This window comes from Ranitomeya imitator, chromosome 8 (assembly GCF_032444005.1).
Source record: "Ranitomeya imitator isolate aRanImi1 chromosome 8, aRanImi1.pri, whole genome shotgun sequence".
NCBI lineage: Eukaryota > Metazoa > Chordata > Amphibia > Anura > Dendrobatidae > Ranitomeya > Ranitomeya imitator.
The window spans coordinates 182,077,271-182,105,150 of record NC_091289.1 but is presented as its reverse complement, the minus strand read 5'-3'; positions in this window follow the sequence as shown (position 1 = coordinate 182,105,150).

Here is a 27,880-nt window from a genome sequence, read left to right as displayed (position 1 = left end):
GTTATAAACCACGTGTAAAATAAATACACGACTAGGCTATAATTATAAACATGTGTTATTCCACAAAATACGGGAATAATATCAAAACTACAACAAATTAAACTATATTAAACTATATCAAAAGGGGGAATCAAACAAGGAGGGACAGCTGGATACCAGCCGTCAGACAAGGGGAGGGGAGGGGTTACACATTTTGATACACTTTGATAGGGGCGGGGCACCTGTCAGATTGAGTTTGACGGATCATGGCTATTATACACTACTCACCTTTTCTCCTGATGTTTATTGTTTTTTATCTTCGCTTAAAGGGAACCTGTCACCCCGAAAATCGCGGGTGAGGTAAGCCCACGGGCATCAGGGGCTTATCTACAGCATTCTGTAATGCTGTAGATAAGCCCCTGATGTTACCTGAAAGAGGAGAAAAAGACGTTATATTATACTCACCCAGGGGCGGTCCCGCTGCTGGTCAGGTCGGATGGGTGTCTCCGGTCAGCTGCGGCGCCTCACATCTTCATTACAAGACGTCCTCTTCTGATCTTCAGCCACGGCTCCGGCGCAGGCGTACTTTGCTCTGCCCTCTTGAGGGCAGAGGATAGTATTGCAGTGCGCAGGTGCCGGAAAGGTCAGAGGCCCGGCGCCTGCGCACTGCAGTACTTTGTCTGCCCTCAACAGGGCAGAGCAAAGTACGCCTGCGCCGGAGCCGTGGCTGAAGATCAGAAGAGGACGTCTTGTAATGAAGATGTGAGGCGCCGCAGCGGACCGGAGACACACATCCGACCTGACCAGCAGCGGGACCGCCCCTGGGTGAGTGTAATATAACGTCTTTTTCTCCGCTTTCAGGTAACATCGGGGGCTTATCTACAGCATTACAGAATGCTGTAGATAAGCCCCTGATGCCCGTGGGCTTTCCTCACCCGCGATTTTCGGGGTGACAGGTTCCCTTTAAGTGTTTTTAGGTTAACAGTTTTTTCATTTGCCTGCCATAACACCTTACTGGTGCGGCTTTACATACTATACCCTTGCTGGTATTTCCAGCTGGTGATATTTTCATTTGGATGTCCAGCCATACTACGGTTGTTTATGCCAGTCAGTGAAAGACCAACAAGGGTTTATCTCTTTGCTGTTTATGCTCTTTACCCTGCTCCTATCTTCTGCTTCTTGTTTAGGAAGTAGGTGACATACTCACTAGAAGTACTTACCTTCTCTTTTCATTTTGTTTTTCGTGGTTTGCTTTACTCACTCTGGGATCTCTTTCTTTCTCAGCACAATTTTCCTTCTGTAGGTAAATTGCCCTCTGCTTTGCCCTCTGGATCCTTAGGAGGAACATGAAGCGCTTGATGACCTTTCAGGCAGCACAGGTCCAAGCAGCCAATGTTTAGTCAGTTGTTAGCGCTATTCCAGCCCATGTAGGAACCCCTAATGTCTAGTCTGTACAGCAATCAGCTGGGTCAGTTGCAGTTTCTAGTGTTCTATCTATTTTCCTGAGTGAGTTGCTACACTATCATGACAAATGCACTCCCCATAGCCCTCCATATGGTGTAATGCACCCCATAGTCCTCTATACAGTATGATGCACTACCCATAAAAAAAATACAATACTCACCTCTCCCTCTCTTTCCTACGCTGGTCAGGACTCTGCAGCGAGCGCTACGAAGCTTTGTCTTCACTGCTCTGTACAGTAGATGTGATGGAGTGATGTCATGGCACCCGAGGAAGAGTGATGGGAGAGGGAGCGTCAACTGATCTCCCCCTTTCATCATTGCTTTCAATTGTGTCCAGGAATCTGATACAGTTAAACTTGCAATGACTGGCGAGAGGGGGCCGTTGTCAGCGCTGGCACCGGCTTCCTCCTGGCTTACTGGCCTCATAGCGGCCATTCAGGCTATGTGCACACGTTGCGAAATCTGCCGTGGATTTTTCCGCGCAGATTTCTAAAAATCCGCAGGTAAAACGCCCTGAGTTTTACCGCGGATTTATCATGGAATTATCACGTTTTTGTGCGGTTTTCAACAGTTGCTTTACACCTGCGGATTCCTATTATGGAGCAGGTGTAAAACGCTGCGGAATCCGCACAAAGAATTGACATGCTGCGGATTAAACAACGCTGCGTTTCCGCACGTTTTTTTCCGCAGCATGTGCACTGCGGATTTTGTTTTCCATACGTTTACATGGTACTGTGCAACGCATGGAAAACTGCTGCAGATCCGCAGCAAAATCCGCAACGTGTGCACAGAGCCATAGTCCGAGCACAGACGACTACTGCACGAACTGCCCGCGGCTCTCCCAACCTGAGCATACCAGACTAGTATATATCTATGTGACTGTCGGGTCAGGAGAGCAGTGTCCAGCCTGTGAATTAAAAGTCTGTGCTTGGACTGATCGGCACGGATGTCTGCATGAGCCATAAGACGGAGGATTTGTTTCAATCAGATCATTGAATCAATCATCTGTGATGAAAATCCATCAGCACAACATTTCTCCTGTCTGGCACTGTATCAGTGCAGGCAAAATGTATTGGTCTGGAGTCCAGAGGATTCTTTACACTGAATACAATTGTTGCAAATTTTTTCTATTCATTGACTGCAGGCAGAGATCTTAAAACGGATTAGAATCTGAAATACACAGTAAATGAGAAAGCTGAAAAACTTGAAAGTTACATTTATGCAGAGGCGTAGCTAGAGCTTTTGCCGCCCGGGGCTGTTCCCGAGTTTGGCGCCCCCCCCCCCCATCCCCCCGCCTCCCATCCCAATACACGCAAAGGTTACCAAAAATGGTTTTCCTGTTTTGTAGAACTTAAACTGGGCCTAATGGTGTCACCCCCACATGCCACACCTGTGACTTAATACCACCACACCATGACCAGGCCACATAGTGACCGAATAATACTACATACAAGGGACAAATACCACCGCACCATTTCCAGACCACATATTACCACCACATAGTGACTGAATACTACAATACTGATCAGTAATAAAAAAAAAACCACAATACTATCACCATAAGTGCCAGTATTCACAGGAGATCTGTACTTAGTATGCAGTGTCTGTGTAGAGGTAATACAGAGATCACTGGTGACATTATACACAGGACCTCTATATAGTATACAGTGTATAGTGTCAGTGTATAGGTAACACTGACTCACCAGTGACGTCTCTAGGTGAAGTCCTTCATCTTTCATCCAGCACAGACCGCCATCATTCCTTCCAGCCAGGACTCGTTTCTGCAGGAAATAACACAGTTATCTCGAGCTCCGCTTGCAGAACACATTACTTAATTTTTCACAACTTCTACATTACACCACATGAAGAAAAAAAGGTGATATAGTGTCACTCTGCACAGTAACAGGACCGCCCCCCCATTTAAAACAGTATACTCAAAAAATAAAATAAATACATCACTGCAGTAATAATATCCCTTAATTATCCCCTATGGTAATAATATTCCCCACCCTGGCCCCGTTTATCTCATTCCTGGCTCCAGCCATATGTTGTCGTATCCTGCCCTCATGAGTATCCATTCTACCCCATATGATCTCCCCATCCTGCCCCACCAGCCTCCATCGTATCCGTCCTGCCCCATGATCCAATCCTGCCCCGTGTCTCCAATCATGCCCCGTATCTACATTCTGCCCATGCCTCAAGTCCTGCCCCCAGTGTGTCCAGCATATTACCCCCATGTTGTCCAGCAATCTGCCCCAGTGTGTCCAGCATATTACCCCCAGTGTGTCCAGCAATCTGCCCCAGTATGTCCAGCATATTACCCCCAGTGTGTCCAGCAATCTGCCCTCAGTGTGTCCAGCAATCTGCCCCAGTGTCCAGCCTTTCCCCAGTGTGTCCAGCAGTCTGCCCCAGTGTGTCCAGCATATTACCCCCAGTGTCCAGCATTGCCCCAGTGTGTCCAGTATATTACCCCCAGTGTCCAGCATTGCCCCAGTGTGTCCAGTATATTACCCCCAGTGTGTCCAGCAATCTGCCCCAGTGTCCAGCATTGCCCCAGTGTGTCCAGAAGTCTGCCCCAGGGTCTCCAGCATTGCCTCAATGTGTCCAGAAATCTGCCCCAGGGTCTCCAGTATTGCCCCAGTGTGTCCAGCAATCTGCCCCAGGGTCTCCAGTATTGCCCCAGTGTGTCCAGCATTCTGCCCCATAGTCTCCTGTACTGCCCCAGTGTGTCCAGCATTCTGCCCCATGGTCTCCAGTATTGCCCCAGTGTGTCCAGCAATCTGCCCCATGGTCTCCTGTATTGCCCCAGTGTGTCCAGCATTCTGCCCCATGGTCTCCAGTATTGCCCCGGTGTGTCCAGCAATCTGCCCCATGGTCTCCAGTATTGCCCCAGTATGTCCAGAAGTCTGCCCCAGGGTCTCCAGCATTGCCTCAATGTGTCCTGAGATCTGCCCCATGGTCTCCAGTATTCAGTGTGTCCAGCATTCTGCCCTATAGTCTCCTGTACTGCCCCAGTGTGTCCAGCATTCTGCCCCATGGTCTCCAGTATTGCCCCAGTGTGTCCAGCATTCTGCCCCATGGTCTCCAGTATTGCCCCAGTGTGTCCAGCATTCTGCCCCATGGTCTCCAGTATTGCCCCAGTGTGTCCAGCATTCTGCCCCATGGTCTCCAGTATTGCCCCAGTGTGTCCAGCATTCTGCCCCATGGTCTCCTGTATTGCCCCAGTGTGTCCAGCAATCTGCCCCATAGTCTCCTGTATTGCCCCAGTGTGTCCAGCAATCTGCCCCATGGTCTCCTGTATTGCCCCAGTGTGTCCAGCAATCTGCCCCATGGTCTCCTGTATTGCCCCAGTGTGTCCAGCAATCTGCCCCATAGTCTCCTGTATTGCCCCAGTGTGTCCAGCAATCTGCCCCATGGTCTCCAGCATTGCCCCAGCCCCAGACAGTCAGAAATAAAGAAAAAAAAAAAAAAGTAAAATCCTCACCTCTCCCGTTCCCAGCGCAGGTCCGGTGCAGTCAGCGTCTCTCCGGCTCTGCGACGCTCAGGACAGAGAGGCTGAGCGGCGCGCACAGTAGTGACGTCATCGCGCCCTCTGCTCTGAGACGTCGCAGAGTCAGAGGACGCTGAAGCCGCAGGAACCAGGAGAGGTGAGTCTTAGAGCGGGGGGCGGGGGCGGGGGCGGGACCCGGGGGGGGGGGAGCTGGCCCTGGTCGTGGCGGCGGACGGCGCCGCCCGAAGATTTAAAGGGGCGTCTTTTTTTTTTTTTTTTTTTTTTTTATCTTCTTCTCCTGCAGCGCCGGCCGCCCCCAGCATTGTGCCGCCCGGGGCGGACCGCCCCCCCCGCACCCCCCTTCCTACGCCACTGCATTTATGTAAACCCATAAAATCCCTTTAAACATGGTGTTTTCTGTGATTTCTTAGACAAGAGTGCGGTGAGCAGTCAGTCCCAGGCTGCAGATTAGCAGTGACAGTGATGGAGCGGCCGCCTAAGCCATAAATCACTGATTGTTTTCTGACAGAATCAGGAGTTACAGTTCGGATTTACGAGTGAAGCCTTTGGCTTGCTGGGCAGCTCTTAAAATCCAAAGTAAGGGATTTGTATCACATCGCAGAGCTGGGCAGAATGGAGCTGGGAACGGCGGAGCACTGGAGAAAATGGGCAGGAGAGACGGAGGAGAATCGCTGACTGGAGTCATACAGCGGCATCTAATATAATATTAATAAAAACTTTCCGCTTCACTCAGTTACAGTACCTTGTGAAAGTATTCGGCCCCCTGGAGCTTTTCAATCTTTTCCCACATATCTTGCTTCAAACATAAAGATACCAAATGTTAATTTTTGGTGAAGAATCAACAACAAGTGGAACACAATTGTGAAGTTGAATGAAATTTATTGGTTATTTTAAATTTTTGTGGAAATTCAAAAACTGAAAAGTGGGGCGTGCAATATTATTCGGCCCCTTTAACTTAATACTTTGTTGCGCCTCCTTTTGCTGCGATTACAAGTCGCTTGGGGTATGTCTCTACCAGTTTTATACATCGAGAGACTGAAATTCTTGCCCGTTCTTCCTTGACAAACAGCTCGAGCTCAGTGAGGTTTGATGGAGATCGTTTGTGAACAGCAGTTTTCAGCTCTTTCCACAGATTCTCGATTAGATTGAGGTCTGGACTTTGACTCGGCCATTCTAACACCTGGATACGTTTCTTTGTGAACCATTCCATTGTGGATTTTGCTTTATGTTTGGGATCATTGTCTTTTTGGAAGACAAATCTCCGTCCCAGTCTCAGGTCTATTGCAGACTCCAACAGGTTTTCTTCAAGAATGGTCCTGTATTTGGCTCCATCCATCTACCCATCAATTTTAATCATCTTCCCTGTCCCTGGTGAAGAAAAGCAGACCCAAACCATGATGGTGCCACCACCATGTTTGACAGTGGGGATGGTGTGTTCAGGGTGATGAGCTGTGTTGCCTTTACGCCAAACAGATCTTTTGGAACTGTTGCCAAAAAGTTCAATTTTTGTTTCATCTGAACAGAGCACCTTCTTCCACATGTTTGGTGTCTCCCAGGTGGCTTGTTGCAAACTTTAAAGAACACTTTTTATGGATATCTTTGAGAAATGGCTTTCTTCTTGCCACTCTTCCATAAAGGCCAGATTTGTGCAGTGTACGACTGATTGTTGTCCTATGGACAGACTGTCCCACCTCAGCTGTAGATCTCTGCAGTTCATCCAGAGTGATCATGGGCCTCTTGGCTGCATCTCTGATCAGTCTTCTCCTTGTTTGAGATGAAAGTTTAGAGGGACGGCCGGGTCTTGGTATATTTGCAGTGGTATGATACTCCTTCCATTTCAATATGATCGCTTGCACAGTGCTCCTTGGGATGTTTAAAGTTTTGGAAATCATTTTGTATCCAAATCCGGCTTTAAACTTCTCCACAACAGTATCACAGACCTGCCTGTTGTGTTCCTTGGTCTTCATGATGCTCTCTGTGCTTCACACAGAACCCTGAGACTATCACAGAGCAGGTGCATTTATACGGAGACTTGATTACACACAGGTGGATTATATTTATTATCATTAGGCATTTAGGACAACATTGGATCATTCAGAGATCCACAATGAACTTCTGGAGTGAGTTTGCTGCACTGAAAGTAAAGGGGCCGAATAATATTGCATGACCCACTTTTCAGTTTTTGAATTTCCAAAAAAATGTAAGATAACCAATAAATTTCGTTCAGCTTCACAATTGTGTTCCACTTGTTGTTGATTCTTCACCAAAAATTTACATTTGGAATCTTTATGCTTGAAGCATGATATGTGGGAAAAGGTTGAAAAGTTCAAGGGAGCCGAATACTTTCGCAAGGCACTGTACTTTACTTGGGAAGACTAAAAATATCAGCAAACTCGTAGAAGGATTCTACAGTTACACCCATCATCCATGAACACTACTGAATGCATACAGTTGTTCCTTCAACGTGTACTTATTATTATATTTTAAGTATATGTAAATTAATATGTTGCAAAATACAGTATCTAATCAGAGGACAGTGTCACCTTCTTTGCCTCCTAACAGCCTGCACTTTTTCTCCTTTTTACCCAACAGGATCTCTCTCTGTAAGTGTCACAAACTCCTAATTATTCCTCACAAAGTAACACAGTGAATGGAAAATGAGGAGGAGGGAGATGCAGCTGCAGATTCTCTTAGTGTCTCTGAGAGAGGAGATATCTAACTCCCATCAAAACTAGGAAAACCAGTCACATCTCCTCCAGGACGTGCTCTTGAGATGTTTCCTTCTGTCACCAAGTGCTGCCACATTCTATCTGCAGCATCACTGGTGATAGAGGAGACATCTGGAGGACCAGAAGTTCTGGGCGGCCTAGGCTCTGTCCAGCCACTAAGATAAAGGTGGATGATACCAATAGTGCTGTCCAGTCTGGCAGTATGGGTGTCTGCACTGTCCAGATTGAGTAATTAGCTCTACTCTTGCATCTTCTGATGTTATACCTTTACTGCTGTCCTGGTTTTGACCTGACTATCTGACCACTCCTGCCAACCTGCTCCACCGGCCAGCAGCCAACTCTGTGGTCCCAGCCAGGGGGCTTCTATGTAAGTACAGATCCTTGCAGAAGTGTTAAAGGGTCAAGGCCACTTTAACCACAGGGATCTGGTAAACAGAGTGGCTAGTGCTAAGCCTGTCCATGATAGCCATTTTCAGAGCTGTAAGATGACAACTAACAGAGCCCCATTATAAGAGCGCATCCCAGCCACTAGGCATGAAGACAGACCAACAGGCCCAATTATTAGAAGACCTTCCCACAAAGAGGACCACTGTAGGGAGGATTAAGTTAATTTTCACCAAAAAATAGGGTAAAACCTTACGGTGTTAAATGGGGTAGGGTGTAAATGGCTGTTTGAACTGGATGTCACCCTTATTTTTGTCTGCTGCTAATTAATGGAGCAGACATATTTGGTAGAGTCTTGAGACATTATAAAAATATTCCTTGTTTGTAAGTCTGTTTTTCAGTGGCAGGGGTTGCGGAGATTCCTGGAAACTCCCTCTAACCTAAAATCTGCTTTGTAATAACATACAGTAACCAGTAAAGGAAGGTTTGGGGCTGCTCAAGGGCCGGTCTGGGGGGCTGCTTAGTAAAAGAACCCATGAAATTACATTCCCCATGAACCCGTCTCTGCAAGGAGAAGAAAAACTGGAGGAAATGAGTCCAAGAAGATTTTTGCTACTTGGAGAAACTGTTAAACAAACACCATTAACCTGCCAGGCAGAGCAATTAACCTCCGGTCCCCAGCAATGCAGTCAGTCCATCTGCCCAGGCTGAGACCACCAGCCCAGACGCTCTCTCCGACTCTCGCAGCTTCTACTCCACATTTGCATATTCGAACAGCTGAAATTAACAGCATTTGCATAATGGAAATGGAAGGGACTTCATTAATTACAGGAATTTTTTTTTTCGTTGCTCTTGCTGATATCTTGCATGTAAAACAGGCTAATGAAGCCTTGTGTGGCGGACGCACGTTAATGGCATCGGCACGGGGGGGAGTGACTGTTTTTATTTCCTAGGGCAGTTGAAATTGCCCCGAAACTGGCTGGGGGACATGGCACACCGGCTGCTAGTAATTATGATATCGCTGAGAGAAGCCACATGGGCACGTACCCAAACAGGTAGCTTGGCACCAAGTGTCTAACGGAGCGTTAAACAAACCCACCCCGTCATTATTCATCTGAAGATCCTGACAACCAGCAGACAAGTCTCACTGATTGCAGGAAAGACAAACAAAAAAGAGTCGTCCTCATGCGTGAGGTCTTAATCATCCATTATTACCAGTCGTGAGTTACCTTGCATAGGGAATGATCAGGGGGGATAACTACCGTTGGCCGCCATGACAGTGCTCATCAAGCCTATATTACTTAAAGTGCAACTAAACGTTTTCTTTCTTTATGTAACTATATTGTAGCCCTTAAAATGCACTGTGAATTGTAGAGTGTCTGGATCCCGAGACCCCCCATTAAGATTCTGCATTGGCATGTGCACAGTAGTGTATGGGTTCAGTAGAACGTCTACGGATCCATATATTGCTGTGTGCACCCTCATGCATATGCTGAGCATTTACCCCAAAGGTTTGAGCTATTGGTGGGGGTCTCAGGATATGGAGACCCTACTGATCGAGATGCAATTTAGGTTCAGATTGGCAGTATGTAAGTCCTGAATTGCAAGAGGAGACGTTCTGGATACCGGCACTGTGTGCGCGTGATGCAGTTTGCTTTATTGCGGGGGTATTATTGCGTCCTCCTCTGTTATGGGGCATTTTATACTCCACGTGCGCACAGTATATTTATGTGTAAGCTCTGTGTGCGTCGATATATTCAGAGATTGGCTCTTTGTGGGAACCATATAGTTTATCAGCACTTTTTAATAAAATCCGAGCAGTGTTGGAGTTTTGGGCACTATACGGTTCTCAGTTTTGAGTACACGTTGTTAGTCAAAGTTTGTAATTAGTGTGACAAATGCAAGGAGTAAGGACAGTGTCTGAAACGCGTCTGCTTTTTATTGGTGTTGGATCTGGATGTTTTTCTGAACAATAAATTAGCAGTTTACTGATTTTCCTTGCTAAAATTTCCATAATTTGTTTTGTACCTAGGACTTGCTATACTACAATGCTTCTGTTTGATTTGGATCTTTGTTTTGTCAGCTTCTAAGCTGACCTTCCTTTGGTTCGGTGATCTATGGACTCTCGAGTTTTGGTCCCGGGAATTCTGTGTTTGAATCGATATCTAAATTAGGATGAAGTGCACACTGACGCACTTCCCAAGCCTCTGTCTCCCCGGCTCTATTCCCCGTCCAGAGATGCCTTCTTCTGCTTGACTGACAGCAACCGCTAATCCGACTGAGGTCTAGGCAGGCTCGGATTGTGTTAGCCTGGAGGAAACCAGGGTAAAGTGACTGGTGCTGAGCTCATAACCACGGGAGGCTATTAGTAGGCGGTGGAGGTCTGAGCCATTTCTAGGAGTGCTGACTAGGGGTGCAGCATATGACTGGTTATCTGGGTGCTGAATAATTGGCCAGACTGATTTTGTTGCATGTCACACCATACTTAGCATACTTAGAGAATCTATTTATTCTTGGCATATATCAGTTAAATGCATCGAATTTGGCAGGAAGCTTGTAGGAGTAGAGATCTTGCCAGACAAGGTCTTATTTGGGGGTGTAGTTGGCATCTGTAGGACATTGGAAGTAGTGGGGATCTTGTGAATTGAACAGGAGGAGAGAGTAAAAGACTCCAATATTGTTCCTTAACATACTGCAACGTTTAAGATGAAGTGCCACCTTGTGTATCTGTAACTACTAAGTGTCTATGCCATTGTCTTGTGCAGTCAGAGTCGTAATGATCATGGTCGCAGAGGGTCGACCATAACTGGGCCCATGCGGGAGGAGGGACCCGCCAAAGCCAGCGTCTACATCAGCTGGATGTGCGTCATACCGGGGTCATACTTGCGAGTGTGAAGTGACAAACTCACAATAGTCCCTCGCATTAATACCCGGCACTGCCGCCGGCACTCGGGACCGGAGTGTGCAGCATAGAAAAACATGCAGCCGCACGCTCCGGTCCTGAGTGCCGGGTATTGATGCGAGAGACTGGCGTGAGCTTGTCACATCACACTCACAAGTGTGACCCCGGCATCTCCCTGCGCTACAATACAAGCCGCTGTCCAATCAGAGGCTAGCATCCGACGCCGGCTTGTCAGGCATTGTCATTACATGGCAGTGACGTCGTGCGTCGCCATTGTAGAAACGCTGATGTCTGCAGCCTGCAGAAGAGGACGCTGCACGGCATAAGAGGTGAGAAAATGTTGCGGATTTTAAAGGACCGGTGATAATAGGTCCCTATTTCCTTCTCTCACACATTATTTTTTTAGTGTTAACTTTGAATTCTCAAAAACAATATTTTTCAGACAGACTTTTCTTTTCTTTCTTCTTACCTGTTCTATGATGATACTTTCTAACCTATCTGCCCACTTCCATCTGCTGTTTTTATCATTACCACCTCTGCATTAGTCAGCGCACCTCTTACTGTGAAGTCACTTTTACATTATATTTAAGCACTTAGTATCAAAATCATAAACACTGACACTTTTATTTTTGGGAAATTATCCCATAAAACACCACTCCGGTAAATAATAATAATAAAAAATATATATGGTCGCTTGTCTTTTCAAGGAACTTTGCATAGAATGAGTGGATCATGCTGCCTACAACCGCTAAGCCCAATGATTGGCTGCAGCGGTCACATACGCTGTAGCCTATAAGATAGGACCGGAGCAGCGATAGGGAGGCAGTTACAGCATTGCTTACTTTATACATCTACATTTTTTTAACTAAAAGTTTATCATGGACAAACTTTTTATTAATCACAACTTTATGCAGTGTCTACAAAATATATTATGGCCTCGACTTATAAGATTGCAATACAAGGTCACCATAATAAATGTGAAACTGAATTAATAGAAGTGCTAAATAACAATATCATTGAATGCAAAGATAATACTGCTGCACAGTGGAAATGGAAAACTGTCAAACAATTAGGACATGTTCACACTGCGTCTTTTTCCGGAAGTCAAAAAAGCTTTTTTTTCCCACTGCTCTACTTACCTTCCCCGGTCCAGAGTTGCTTCTCCATGCCTGCCCTGGTCAAAATGACGTTCAGCCTTGCAAAGACTTGGGCAGTGGTGTAGACCCAACATTGGACCTGGGGAGGGTAAGTACAGCTCAGTTTATTTTTTACTACACAGATGAGTGACTGAGAAACCCATTTAACAAAGCCATTAAATGTCCAAATATTATCAAACTGTTGTCACATAATGATGCCATATAATACCAAAATAATGCTGCCATACAATGAACATATATATCATATATTTCCCCTGTTTGTAGAGTAACAGGAATATACAGCAGAATTACTGTACATGCATTTTCTTAGGGTTACGTTCACATGGGACATATTTGCAGCAAAATTACCATAGCGGAAATGTTAAGTTGCATACATTTGCATTGGATATTACGTTTTCCTGCGGACGTACCACCGACTTTAACCTTTGCATTGCAAAAGATCAAATCTGCTGTGAATATCTGCAGGATTAAATGTCGAGCTGCAAATATCAGATCAGCCACAATCCAGCTTGCAGGCTTCCCCACAACGCCTGGATGAGTTTTCATAAAGTCTCATTTATTACTTTGATGATGTAAAACACAGTGGATTTGTCATCTGGAAATTCCGGGGCGGTATATCTGCTGCAAGTACGTCCCGTGTGAACAAGCCCTTATGTAGAAGTGTGGGTTTACCACTGGCTCATCCAGATAACATCATTGTGGCCCCCTCGGCTTGGAATTGTTGACCGCCATTGCTCTAATTCGTGACACCACTTAGTATATCAGAAGGAAGACAAGGAGTCGGCCGCAGAGACCTGTGAATTCCAGACTGCTCTATTACCCAGCATGAAAAAGCCGCACCATAAAGATTTGGGAGATAAAATGAGGGCAATCTTTTAATCTCATTGATTTGCACCGAGCTGGAAAAAAAATAAAACCTTTGTAGCAAAGCAGCTAAAAAAGAGGAGCAGAATATCAGGGAGCTCTTTAATAAAAGCTCAGAGGGGAGAGGGCTTTCTGCTTCCCTCCACACAGATGTATTAGCCCTGTCGCATGCCCACCCGGTGCAGGGGGACACGTCGCCTTCTTAATCTGTATCATTAAACAGAATCTGTTTTCTTTGTGGTGAGCGGCGCAGGATAACATTGTCAGTGCTCTTGCCGTGGGACACATTGTGACATCTTATGGTTGATACAGAGAGTGCAGAGTGATATTATTACTCAGGTTCGCCACCAGCGCGCAGGATCTGCTGCAGTAACCACCGGGTGACATTTACAGGGCCGGGTCTCTAATCACTTTGTTTCATGAGTCATGTATTTCCCTCTCGTTAGTGTACCCTCATTATTTACTATGATTATTTCTGCTGAAGACTTCATTAACATTTCAACTAAACTCCGTGCCACCCTGAGCTTGCAGGCATGGAGGGTAAATGGTGCACGAGGCTCGGACTGGCCAACAGGATAACTGGAAAATCCTCTGGTGGGCCGCTGTGCAAAAATCTTATATGAGCAGTACTTGGCACAATATACATGAATCACTACGTACAAAGACAGCATCTTATTCATTTACCAATATACCCAGTTCATTGTTATATACATTTGTTGCATGTAGCTGAAAAGTGCGGCCCTGGAGTAGGTTACTGGTGGGCCCTTGGCAAGTTTTGTGCTTAGCGGTTTCATTTGGACTGGCCCATTCTCTATGTGAGCAGATAGGCTGCCTGTCCTATAAGAGTAGGGCAGACATGCCAAATCTTCACGTGCCAGAGATAAAGGAAGCAATTCCCTATAAATGGCTTCAGAATATTTATCAAAGCTGCAATACTTAGAAATCATGGCCAGAGGTCAACCCAAGTGGCGTCATTACCTCTGTTATTGCAAACCCAAAATGGCCTGCAGACTCTACCTGAACATTAAAAAACTTCATATTATCTAGTAGGCCTTATAGACACCCCCAAAAAGGATTTCTTCCCTTGCTGTCCTATGACAAAATGCCAACTTATAGAATTACCATCAAAGTTTTTATCCTCTTAATATGTGGCAGTCATCATATTATACAGCACTGTGTACTTACAATTGCTCATTTTGCCTTTCTACCCAATTAATTATTCTCTTTTCCGTTAGGTCTATGAGTCTATGACATCATTAAAAACAGACTTAGCCGAATCCTACTAAGCTTTATGTAAGAAAAGGAGGTCAATCTTCACTGCATGAGTCATGAGGGAAATGATTTATGCACGGAAAGAGATTTCCTGTTTATACATAGATCTAATGGAAAAGAGAAGAATTAGTTAGGTAGAAAGGCATAATGAGCAATTGTAAGTACACAGTGCTGTAAAATATCATGATTTAAATAGATTCATAGGATAAAAACTTTGATGGGAGGAGGACGACTAAGGGAAATAAAGTTATACATACAATAGTCAATGCTCCACATGACTGAGACAAAAATGTAAATCGCTATTTGCAAGTAGCAAATTTTCCATAGCCCTCGAATCTGTGACTACTCTTGGCAAGTAAGAACACTAGAAAGTGTTATTTGACTCATCCAAGATGTGTTCAAGTTTGAATAAATCAATGTGATAGCGAAATGCCACAACGGGAGACTTCTGTTACCAAAAATGATCACTGGCATGTGGAAAGGAGTCTGGTAAAATATGGTAGTAGCTTTTGGGGCACAGTAATTATTGTTATTGCAATTAAAGTTTTTAAAAAGTTGTGTAACAACATGAGCCCCTGTCTATATCCTAGAAATGGAGCATATGGGAATCATAGGGGGGTAGTCGGGGAAGAAGATCTGGCCAACAGCTATTTCGTGTGTATGGAGGCCATAAGAAACCGTACCAAAGAATGTTAAAAACATGGCAGAAGAGAACACAAGAACTGAAAATATATCTAAGATACATTATTTCTCATTTCTGAAAAAGAAAAACTTTTTAAAAATTTTAATACTCAAACAAATGAAGAAAACTGCAGACTAATATTGCCAAAAAAAACTATGACAATAAAGCTGTCCGCCATTAATTAGAATATTATTTATCCATTATATATGGTCATTTGCTTTAGTATGAAAAGTATGGTTTTTCAGAACAGAGACGACCTCTAAGAGCTGTAGAAAGAACCGAAGGTCTCCAACGTCTCTCCGAGTCCCTGAGGATGACTCATATTTAAGTATGGTAATTATTAATTACAACCTTCACGGTGTCTGTGCTAATCAGGAGGTATGGTGGTGATGACAAGAGATTAGTACCATCGATAGGCTCAGGTCCTTGAGTTAAGATGATGGCACTTACAATAGTGGATGATCAAGATGATCACGTCATTTAGATTTCAGCTCTCCTGGGTTCCTGCTCTCCTGCCCAATGTGTCTTCTTTCCCGAGGAGTCCAAATTACACATTTATCCACCCACACACTATTCGCCGTCAGTATTTCTCATCCGCAGCTCTTGTGCTAATCACGGGAAGCAGTGAAGTAGTTTGCTGTCTTCTCCTCTTATTTGGATGTCAGAACTGGATTGAGGATTAGAGAAGGTAATAACGTATCTATCTGTACGTGTGGAGCCCATTAGAATAACCCGACAAGTGCCTTTAATGGAGACCATTCCCAAACCAGCGTGTGTGAGGTGTCTCTCAAGTGGAAAAGCGATGACGCCATCGAACGTTTTTCTGCGTAAGCGGTAAACTCAAGAGCTTTTTGGTGAAAGGATGAAGATGCAAGAACAGAGGCATCAGAGGCATCAGAAAGAGCTACCTGTTAAATAAAAAAGACTCGTTTGTTGGTTGCATCATTCGAGGTAGGGTTAAAAGCCAAGACGCTAGTCATGAAAGCAATGGGAACCAATTAAAAGAAATCCCAAAAAAAGTTAAACTCTTAGGCCGGCGTCACACTCAGCGTATGCAAATACGGTCCGTATATTACGGCCGTAATACGCTGAAAAGTCCCGAAAATAGTGGTCCGTAGCTCCTCCGTAGGCAGGGTGTGTCACCGTTTTTTGCGCATGGCATCCTCCGTATGTAATCCGTATGGCAGCCGTACTGCGTGTTTTTATCGCAGGCTTGCCAAACCGACATACGCCTATACAAGGGATCCATGTGTTAAAAAAAAAATAAAAACATATATACTGTCTATATATATATATATATATATGTATATATATATATATATATATATATATATATGTCAGTAGACACACATATATATATATATATATATATATATATATATATTATTCCTTCATACAGCGCGAGATAGCAAAAAGCCGGTAATTCAATTATCGGCTTTTGCTTTCTCCTTCCTAAAACCCGACATGATATGAGACATGGTTTACATACAGTAAAGGCCCCTTCACATTAAGCGACGCTGCAGCGATACCGACAACTATCCGGATCGCTGCAGCGTCGCTGTTTGGTCGCTGGAGAGCTGTCACACAGACCGCTCTCCAGCGACCAACGATGCCGGTAACCAGGGTAAACATCGGGTAACTAAGCGCAGGGCCACGCTTAGTAACCCGATGTTTACCCTGGTTACCATCCTAAAAGTAAAAAAAAACAAACAGTACATACTTACCTAACGCTGTCTGTCCCCGGCGCTCTGCTTCTCTGCACTCCTCCTGCACTGTCTGTGAGCACAGCGGCCGGAAAGCAGAGCGGTGACGTCACCGCTCTGCTTTCCGGCTGACCGACGCTCACAGCCAGTGCAGGAGGAGTGCAGAGCACAGCGCCGGGGACAGACAGCGGTAGGTAAGTATGTAGTGTTTCTTTTTTTACTTTTAGGATGGTAACCAGGGTAAACATCGGGTTACTAAGCGCGGCCCTGTGCTTAGTTACCCGATGTTTACCCTGGTTACCAGTGAAGACATCGCTGGATCGGTGTCACACACGCCGATCCAGCGATGTCCGCGGGAGATCCAGCGACGAAATAAAGTTCTGGACTTTGTTCAGCGACCAACGATCTCCCAGCAGGGGCCTGATCGTTGGTCGCTGTCACACATAACGATTTCATTAACGATATCGTTGCTACGTCACAAAATGCAACGATATCGTTAACAATATCGTTATGTGTGAAGGTACCTTTAACCATCTCATATCACCATTTTTTTTTGCATAATCCACACTACTAATGTTAGTAGTGTGTATCTGCAAAATTTGGCCATTCTAGCTCTTAAAATAAAGGGTTAAATGGCGGAAAAAATTGGCGTGGGCTCCCGCGCAATTTTCTCCGCCAGAGTAGTAAAGCCAGTGACTGAGGGCAGATATTAATAGCCTGGAGAGGGTCCACGGTTATTGGCCCCCCCCTGGCTAAAAACATCTGCCCCCAGCCACCACAGAAAAGGCACATCTGGAAGATACGCCTATTCTGGCACTTGGCCACTCTCTTCCCATTCCCGTGTAGCGGTGGGATATGGGGTAATGAAGGGTTAATGCCACCTTGCTATTGTAAGGTGACATTAAGCCTAATTAATAATGGAGAGGCGTCAATTATGACACCTATCCATTATTAATCCAATTGAATGAAAGGGTTAAAAAAAAACTACACACACATTTTTAAAAATTATTTTAATGAAATAAAAACAAAGGTTGTTGTAATATTTTATTTAACGCCCAATCCAATCACTGAAGACCCTCGTTCTGGAAAAGAAAAAACATAATAAACCAACAATATACTTACCTTCCGCAGATCTGTAAAGTCCAACGATGTAAATCCTTCTGAAGGGGTTAAAACATTTTGCAGCAAGGAGTTCCGCTAATGCAGGCTGCTCCTTGCTGCAAAACCCCAGGGAATGAAGCTAAATATAGGTCAATGATCTATATTTAGCTTCATTTGCAGTGAGGCGCCCTCTGCTGGCTGTTCCTAGATCGTGGGAACTTTCCTAGAAAGCCTGGGAGCTTTCTAGGTAAGTTCCCACGATCTAGGAACAGCCAGCAGAGGGCGCCTCACCGCAAATGAAGCTAAATATAGATCATTGACCTACTTTACCTTCATTCCCCGGGGTTTTGCAGCGAGGAGTAGTGCTGCATTAGCGGAACTGTACAACGCACTGAATTACCGGCTTTTCTCTCTAACAGCGCTGCGTAGTTCTCGCAAGTCACACTGCTGGTCCGTGTGTAATCCGTATTTTTGGGGCTTCCATAGACTTTCATTGGTGTTTTATTTGCGCAATACGGTGACAAACGCAGCATGCTGCGATTTTCTACGGCCGTAGAAAGCCGTATAATACTGATCAGTAAAATACGGCAGATAGGAGCAGGGGCATAGAGAATAATTGTGCCGTATTTTTTGCGAGTTTTACGGACGTAGTTTCTGCGCTCTTACGTCCGTAAAACTCGCAAGTGTGACGCCGGCCTTAGAGGGAGAAACATGGATGACCAAATGGCTTGGCAATAGGGCAGTGCCTAGAGGAAAGCACATGGCAGCTAAAGAACAACTAGCCAAGTGGTGGAGCTCCACAACAAAGTCTTAGTGGATGGGATGATGTTTAATTCGATTGATGGCTGTTGGTTTTGTGAAATTTGACTGATAATCTTCCTTTCAAAATGATTTTGGGAGATCTCTGAAAACTCTTTCCTTAACTTTCACAGAATTCAATAGATAAGCCATTTTCAAGTTCAGCTAATGCACCGTTATGTTTAATGGGAAGAGTACCTGCTGTGTCTAGAGGAAACCCCTATCTATTAATTAAAAGTAAAAATCAAAATCTCCAGTGCTAAGCCTACATCTTTTCTGGCACTTGACAGATGATTTGATCAGATGTGCCCTAACAGCCGGGGGTGGAATCGCAATCCATCCACGGCTGTTAATGTGTTAAATGCTGCTGTCAATCTTTGACAGCAGCAATTAATATGATCATGCCAGAAGCACGTCACAATCTGCGTCCATTGATTCCTCTGTCACATGATTGCGGGACGCTGAAGGGTTGGCATGACAACCGGGGTCCGCAGTAGACCCCCGTGTTTGTCATTGCAGATCTCCTATGTATGCCGACCAGTGGCCATCATTCATAGGAGATCATGATGTTTTGCTGCACGTAACAGGGCTGAACCTTAGAACCCTTATGTTTTTATGTAAATGAATTGTTACTGTGTGTAATAAAGATTTGTCAATTATTATTTTAAATAGAGTGCTCCAGTTTTTTTGATAGGATGATTTAAATAAAAAAGAACCTATACATGTTTGGTGTCTGTAAGCTCACAGTGACCTGTATAATCATAATCGCAGGTCAGTTTGCGCATTTAGTAAACATGGTAAAAAAAAGAATTGTGGAATTGCATTTATTCGGTATTTCCCTGCACTCTTAATTTTTTTCCCCATTTTCCAGTACACTATGGTAAAATCAATGGGATGTTCCAAAGTACAACTCGTCCCACAAAAAAAAATAAGCCCTCATATGGCAATATTGATGGAAAAATAAAAAAGTTATGGCTCTGATAAGAAAGGGAGCAAAAGATGAAAACACAAAAACGGAAAATCCCAAGGCCATCAATGGGTTGAAAAAGGGGTATCCAGTGCCGTGTAACTGAGGCACAAAGGTGGGGCATCAAAAAATGTCGATCCTCAAAATGGAGTTTGCAAGTTAAAAAATGTAAAATGTGAAAAATTGCAACATACTTGCCAGAACATTTTTATTCTGGTTGCACAAGGATGTTCATTTCTGGCCCCATTTGGGGCTGTTAGTGGCATTTGGAAATTTTTTTAAAGAGGTTGTCTCATATTTCTGTCTTCAGGAGCACATTGCTCCCCTGCCTCCTGCTTGATGGGGGGTGGTATGCTCCTGAAGACTGACAGTTTGGGCTGGTTGCATAGTTGCACCACTGCCCAGAATTTTGCACCCGTCATGCTCTAAGCAGGGGCAGCTTTGCCTCCACACCTCCACAAAATTGGATGAGCACAGGGAAGCTGAAACTGACTGGATCAGAGCCTGTAGCGGCTCCACAGCAAAGAGCTTGCATGCGCACACAACACATCTTGCATAAGACCCAAGCCACCTCTGATAGCCTGCAGTAGTGGCTAGTAACTAAGGCAACAAGAAGTTCCCAATAAAGCTACAAATCCCTATATTCCCTCCCTCTCTGAAGAGGATTTTTAAAAAGTGACCAATTGCAAAATTAATTGCTTTTACAAGCACTTTGCAGTTTTACTCACCAAGATGAGAATGACCCTTTAACCATCTACTATATAATTGTCTAAAGGTCACTTCCGTCTTTCTGTCTGTCTGTCTTTCTGTCACAGATATTCATTGGTCGCGGCCTCTGTCTGTCATGGAATCCAAGTCGCTGAATGGTCGTGGCAAAATGCCCACGACCATTGCCACGACCAATCAGCGACGGCCACAGACCGGCGGTAATATGGCTGGTCTTTCCTCCCCGCAGTCAGTGCCTCCTCCATACTCGCCTCCAGTCATCCAGTCAGCCCTTATACAGGGTTAATGCCAGCATTACCAGAGCGCAGTGTAACGCACTCCGGTTACGCAGCTATTAACCCTATGTGACCAACTTTTTACTATTGATGCTGCGTATGCGTATGTTAAAAATAATAATAATAAAAAAAAGGTTATTCTCACCCTCCGACGTGCATGTTGTCCTCGGCAGTGCAAGCGGCAGGTTCCGGTTCCAAAGATGCTATGTGAGAAGGACCTTCCATGACATCACGTAGCAAAAATAGGAAAAGACGTGGCAACACTCACCGACCCTGTGGAGCAGACTATTCCTTTATTAAAGCAATTGTGAAACCATCTTCACGGCACAGGGGAGACGAAAAACAAAGAGAGGTGAGCGGGGAGAGGACAACAGCCGTTTCACGCCAACATCGGCGCTTCTATGGGTCCCGCGTCTCCCGGCCCCCGTGCCGTGAAGATGGTTTCACAATTGCTTTAATAAAGGAATAGTCTGCTCCACAGGGTCGGTGAGTGTTGCCACGTCTTTTCCTATTTTTGCTACTATATGGTTGCTTTGTTTCGGATGTGAGCACCTCCCTGAAGCGTTAGGCTCGGCTGCTCCACTAGTGACTCCACACTTCATCTCGCTGCTGGGCTGTGCTGCTTTTCTTTTTTCTTTTTATATTGGACTTCCATGACATCACGGTTATGTGACCGCGACGTCATCACAGGTCCTGCGCTCATACCAACCCTGGGACCGGAAGCAGCCGCGTGCACCGCACACAGGTGATAGAACTACAAGGGGCCTTCGGAGGGTGAGTATATGTTTCTTTTTTATCTTTTAACCTGTTACATACGTGGCTGGGCAATATACTACATCGCTGTGCAATATACTACGTGGCTGGGCAATATACTACGTGACTACTGGACAATATACTACGTGACTGGGCAGTATACTACGTCACTGGGCAATATACTACGTGACTGGGCAATATACTACGTCACTGGGCAATATACTACATGACTGGGCAATATACTACGTAACTGGGCAATATACTACGTGACTGGGCAATATACTACGTCACTGGGCAATATACTACGTCACTGGGCAATATACTACATGACTGGGCAATATACTACGTAACTGGGCAATATACTACGTGACTGGGCAATATACTATGTGACTGGGCAATATACTACGTGACTGGGCAATATACTACGTGAATGGGCAATATACTACGTGACTGGGCAATATACTACGTGACTGGGCAATATACTACGTGACTGGGCAATATACTACGTGACTGGGCAATATACTACGTGGCTGGGCAATATACTAAGTCACTGGGCAATATACTACGTGGCTAGGCAATATACTACGTGGGCTGTGCAATATACTACGTGGCTGGGCAATATACTACGTGGCTGGGCAATATACTACGTGGGCTGTGCAATATACTACGTGGCTGTACAATATACTACGTGGCTGGGCAATATACTACGTGGCTGGGCAATATACTACGTGGCTGGGCAATATACTACGTGGGCTGTGCAATATACTACGTGGCTGGGCAATATACTACGTGGGCTGTGCAATATACTACATGGCTGTGCAATATACTACGTGGCTGGGCAATATACTACGTGGCTGGGCAATATACTACGTGGCTGGGCAATATACTACGTTACTGGGCAATATACTACGTGGCTGGGCAATATACTACGTGGGCTGTGCAATATACTACGTGGCTGTGCAATATACTACGTGGCTGTGCAATATACTACGTGGCTGGGCAATATACTACATGGCTGGACAATATACTACGTGGCTGGGCAATATACTACGTGGCTGTGCAATATACTACGTGGCTGGGCAATATACTACTTGGTTGGGCAATATACTACGTGGCTGGGCAATATACTATGTGGACATGCATATTCTAGAATCCCCGATGCGTTAGAATCGGGCCACAATCTAGTATCATATAATCAGTATGAGGAGCAAGAAAGGGGAGAGATGATTGCTGCCCTCAGAAGATTGTCTACAAGGATACATTGTAGCAAATGTTTAGATTTGAATCAGGAAAAACTAATTACAGAAGACTAGACAACTTTCTACACTAGGACCTATCTTCAAGATGCAAGAAAAGGATACAAACGTTTGCATCTCACTTGCTACTAAAAAAGCCTGGGATCCGTATGCAGCTTGTAAAAAAAACCTCCATTGTGCACTTGTCATCTCCTTGTGAAAGAATCGGATTTCGTTTTATGCCTCTTGCTGTATAAACTTGCACACTTTGGACACCATGAATCTGTAATTAGATTTTTTTTTCTTGCAGCATAAAAATTGTATGAAGTTATTTGCATTTGCAAACAGAACAATTACCTCCTTATTTAAAAGGAATTTCAAGGGATCACATTTAATTAGAAGCTCGAGCTACAAACTTGGCAAATTTACCACTTAACTTAATGCAGCTTGTAATTTACAGCAGCCAAATAAACATCATGTAGTGATAGCGAGTCAGTTACTGTGCTGTATATAAGGGCACATATTCCATTTATATTCATAAGCGCGGTATTACAGTACAACCTTCTAGGCATATATTTGTACATAGGAGCAGTATTATAGTAGTTATACTCTTGTACATAGGGGCAGTATTATAGTAGTTATGTTCTTGTATATAGAGGCAGTATTATAGTAGTTATATTCTTGTACATAGGAGCAGTATTATAGTAGTTATATTCTTGTACATAGGGGGCAGTATTATAGTAGTTATATTCTTGTACATAGGAGCAGTATTATAGTAGTTATGTTCTTGTATATAGGGGCAGTATTATAGTAGTTATATTCTTGTACATAGGAGCAGTATTATAGTAGTTATATTCTTGTACATAGGAGCAGTATTATAGTAGTTATATTCTTGTACATAGGAGCAGTATTATAGTAGTTATGTTCTTGTATATAGGGGCAGTATTATAGTAGTTATATTCTTGTACATAGGAGCAGTATTATAGTAGTTATATTCTTGTACATAGGGGGCAGTATTATAGTAGTTATATTCTTGTACATAGGAGCAGTATTATAGTAGTTATGTTCTTGTATATAGGGGCAGTATTATAGTAGTTATATTCTTGTACATAGGAGCAGTATTATAGTAGTTATGTTCTTGTATATAGGGGAAGTATTATAGTAGTTATATTCTTGTACATAGGGGGCAGTATTATAGTAGTTATATTCTTGTACATAGGGGCAGTATTATAGTAGTTATATTCTTGTACATAGGAGCAGTATTATAGTGGTTATATTCCTGTACATAGGAGCAGTATTATAGTAGTTATATTCCTGTACGTAGGAGCAGTATTATAGTAGTTATGTTCTTGTATATAGGGGCAGTATTATAGTAGTTATATTCTTGTACATAGGAGCAGTATTATAGTAGTTATATTCTTGTGCATAGGAGCAGTATTATAGTAGTTATGTTCTTGTATATAGGGGCAGTATTATAGTAGTTATATTCTTGTACATAGGAGCAGTATTATAGTAGTTATATTCCTGTACATAGGAGCAGTATTATAGTAGTTATATTCTTGTACATAGGGGCAGTATTATAGTAGTTATATTCTTGTACATATGAGCAGTATTATAGTAGTTATATTCTTGTACATATGAGCAGTATTATAGTAGTTATATTCTTGTACATAGGAGCAGTATTATAGTAGTTATATTATTGTACATAGGAGCAGTATTATAGTAGCTATAATCTTGTACATAGGAGCAGTATTATAGTAGTTATATTCTTGTACATAGGGGCAGTACTATAGTAGTTATATTCTTGCACATAGGGGCAGTATTATAGTAGTTATATTTTTGTACATAGTAGCAGTATTATAGTAGTTACAGCATTTGCCATCTAGAAACGGTGGGTGAAATAACTATTGAACACAACAATTTTATAAGTAAATATATTTCTAAATGTGCTATTAACATGAAATCCTCACCACGTCGGTAAGAACCCATCCAATCCACACAGGCCAAGATATCAAACCACAGATGTCCATTAATTATTTGTAATAATGATAAATGACACAGGGAAAACATACTGAACATGCTTAGTGACATTTATTTAATAATTTGTACAAAATCTTTTGTTGGTAAGGAACCTTCAAGACACCTCCTGTATGGAGAAACTAGTTGCAGTCATTGCTCAGCTGTGATTTTGGTCCATTCTTCCACGCAAACACTCTTCACATCCTGATGATCCCGTGGGCTCCTTCTATGAATGCTGATCTTTTGTTCCTTCCATACATTTCCTATTGGATTCAGGTCCGGTGATTGGCTGGGCCATTCTAGCGGCTTTATTTTCTTTCTCTGAAACCAACTAAGAGTTTCCTGGGCTGTGTATTTTTGATTATTCCACCCTTGTTTGTTCTTTATCATTCTGGTAAATGGCAGCAGATTTTTATCAAGAATGTCTCTGTACATTTATCCATTCAACATTCTTTTATTGATATGAAGTTTGCCAGTCCATATGATGAAAATCAGCCCCACACCATGATGTTCCCACCTGCAAACTTCACTGTTGGTATGGTGTTTTTTTGAGTGATGTGCATTGCGTTTAGGCCTCCAAACATAGTGTACATTATGGCATCCAAAGAGTTTAATTTTGGTCTACATACAGACCATAGAGGTTACGTGGTGAGCACGTATACAGGGCACAAATGTTGAGTGAATACTTATAGCTTTCTTTGAAACAATTGTACCTGTTGATTTCAAGTGTTTCTGTAGCTCACCACAGGTGGTCCTTGGCTCTTGGACAACTCTTCTGATAATTCTTTTCAATCTTTTGTCTGAAATCTTGTGGGAGCACCTGGTTGTGCCCGATTTATGGTGAAATGATGTTCTTTTCACTTCCGGATTATGGCCACAACGATGCTCACTGGAACCTTCAGTAGTTTAGAAATTCTTGTTACCAATGCCATCAGTATGTTTTGGAACAATAAGGTGGTGAAGGTGTTGAGACATGACATGTTTCTTATGTGGCACCTTGGTAATGAGACCTCCATAGCCCATCATTTGAACCAGTTGATATTATTTTTCACTAAGTGGCAGGATTGCTTTCTAATTACCAATAGAATCCTGGTGTCAGGACTTTCCAAGACATTTTGCACATCTCTTTCTTCATATGTTCAATATTTTTTTTCCTGTGTCATTTCTCATTATCTCACATAACTTAATTTATGGACATCTATGATTTGATTTATTTGCCTGTGTGGATTGGATGGGTTGTTACCGACATCAGTGATAATTTCATGTCAATAGCACCTGTAGAAGTAGATTTACTTAGAAAATTGGTGATGGGTTCAATGCTTATTTCACCCGCTGTATATTGTACAGATGGTACAATGTATTTTGCAGCACCTTTGGTTTGTGTAGCTGGTTGAGAATTTTGACCGCACAGAAGATAACAGACGCTTTGACTTAGCAGCTAAGTAATCGGTTACGACACATCAGAACCAGAGGTATCATGTTACTATAGCAACCAATCCTGACATTTCTAAACTGCACACAAATCTGGGCTTCATGTGCTGCTCCAGTCTCTCCAAGGAACGAAAACCCAGGAAGAGACGTCTTACCGTACAATCTGTTCTCTACCTGTCTCCTGTATCACAGGAAAGTTGCTGTCATGGCATTAAGAGAGAGCACGGGAACGCACATTTCTATAACATTTAAATTTTTTATTTCCATTGTCTGGTGTGAGGATACATATTAACTATCTGTTGACGATTCTAGAGAGTATAAAGTCGATGATGAGCATTTTGTCCGGCAAATATCAGTCCTTGTATTAGTCACTTTCTTTTTGGGTGTAAAAAAAATTGCTGCCAGCAGAGTTCCCTTAGAGGTTGTCATAATGTCTTATTTTGGAACTCTGAGTTTTTTTTTTTTAAGTACTTCATTCAATTGGCGTCACTCCCCTGATTCAGGAACAGTTTTTCTTTTTCTTCTGTGCCCCTCCGTTCTAAAGTTATACCCCCCGGTAATAATGGTGCCAATTTTGCCTTCAACTAACTGGGCGTATACCACAAAAGTCTTTTGGCCAATCAAAGCATGGCCACACCCACAAAAAAGATCTGTAGAATACGCCTTATGACGGGAAAATTGGCATTATTACCGAGGGGCATAACTTTGGAACAGAGGGTCACAGAAATAAAAGAAGAACAGTTCCAGAATCGGGAGAGCAGCGCCAATTTTAGTAGTTAATCACTTTAAATTAAAAAAAATCTAATGAAAAGTGTTTTTTTTTTATTAATCCTCATAATAATTTTTTTTTTATCTAGAATCAGAATGAGTTTGCACAATTGTTTGCAGCTGAAAAACAAGGATGATGAGATTGAACAGTTGATGGAAATAAACAGTGAAATACATATGCTCAGGCTTTACTTTATCATTTATATATAGTTTGCTACAATTCTTTATTTATTTGGATCTTTGTATAGAGTTTCACGAAAAGAAAGTGCATCCTAATCCACCGAGACCACCCACAAGTCAAGGTTTTGAGATCCACCTACTGAAGAGAAAGCGTACGGATCATGTAAAGTAAATAATTACGACTGAGTCACATGCTCTGAGTGATTGCAAAGATGATCTGAGTGCAACAACAATCATGAGTTATTGCTCGGTGTATCGGGGAAACAATTTTTTTTTATGCGCTTAACCCCTTCATGACCGGGGGATTTTTCAATTTTCCGTGTTCATTTTTCGCTCCCCTCCTTCCCAGAGCCATAACTTTTTTATTTTTCTGTCAATTTGGCCATGTGAGGGCTTATTTTTTGCGGGACGAGTTGTACTTTTGAACGACATCATTGGTTTTAGCATGTCGTGTACTAGAAAACGGGAAAAAAATTCCAAGTGCGGTGAAATTGCAAAAAAAGTGCAATCACACACTTGTTTTTTGTTTGGCTTTTTTGCTAGGTTCACTAAATGCCAAAAATGACCTGCCATTATGATTCTCCAGGTCATTACGAGTTCATAGACACCAAACATGACTAGGTTATTTTTTATCTAAGTGGTGAAAAAAAATTCCAAACTTTCCTAAAAAAAAAAAAAAAATTGCGCCATTTTCCGATACTCGTAGCGTCTCCATTTTTCATGATCTGGGGTCGGTTGAGGGCTTATTTTTTGCGTGCCGAGATGACGTTTTTAATGATAGCATTTCGGTGCAGATACGTTCTTTTGATCGCCCGTTATTGCATTTTAATGCAATGTCGCGGCGACCAAAAAAACGTAATTCTGGCGTTTCGAATTTTTTTCCCGCTACGCTGTTTAGCGATCAGGTTAATACTTTTTTTTAATTGATAGATCGGGCGATTCTGAGCGCGGCGATACCAAATATGCGTAGATTTGATATTT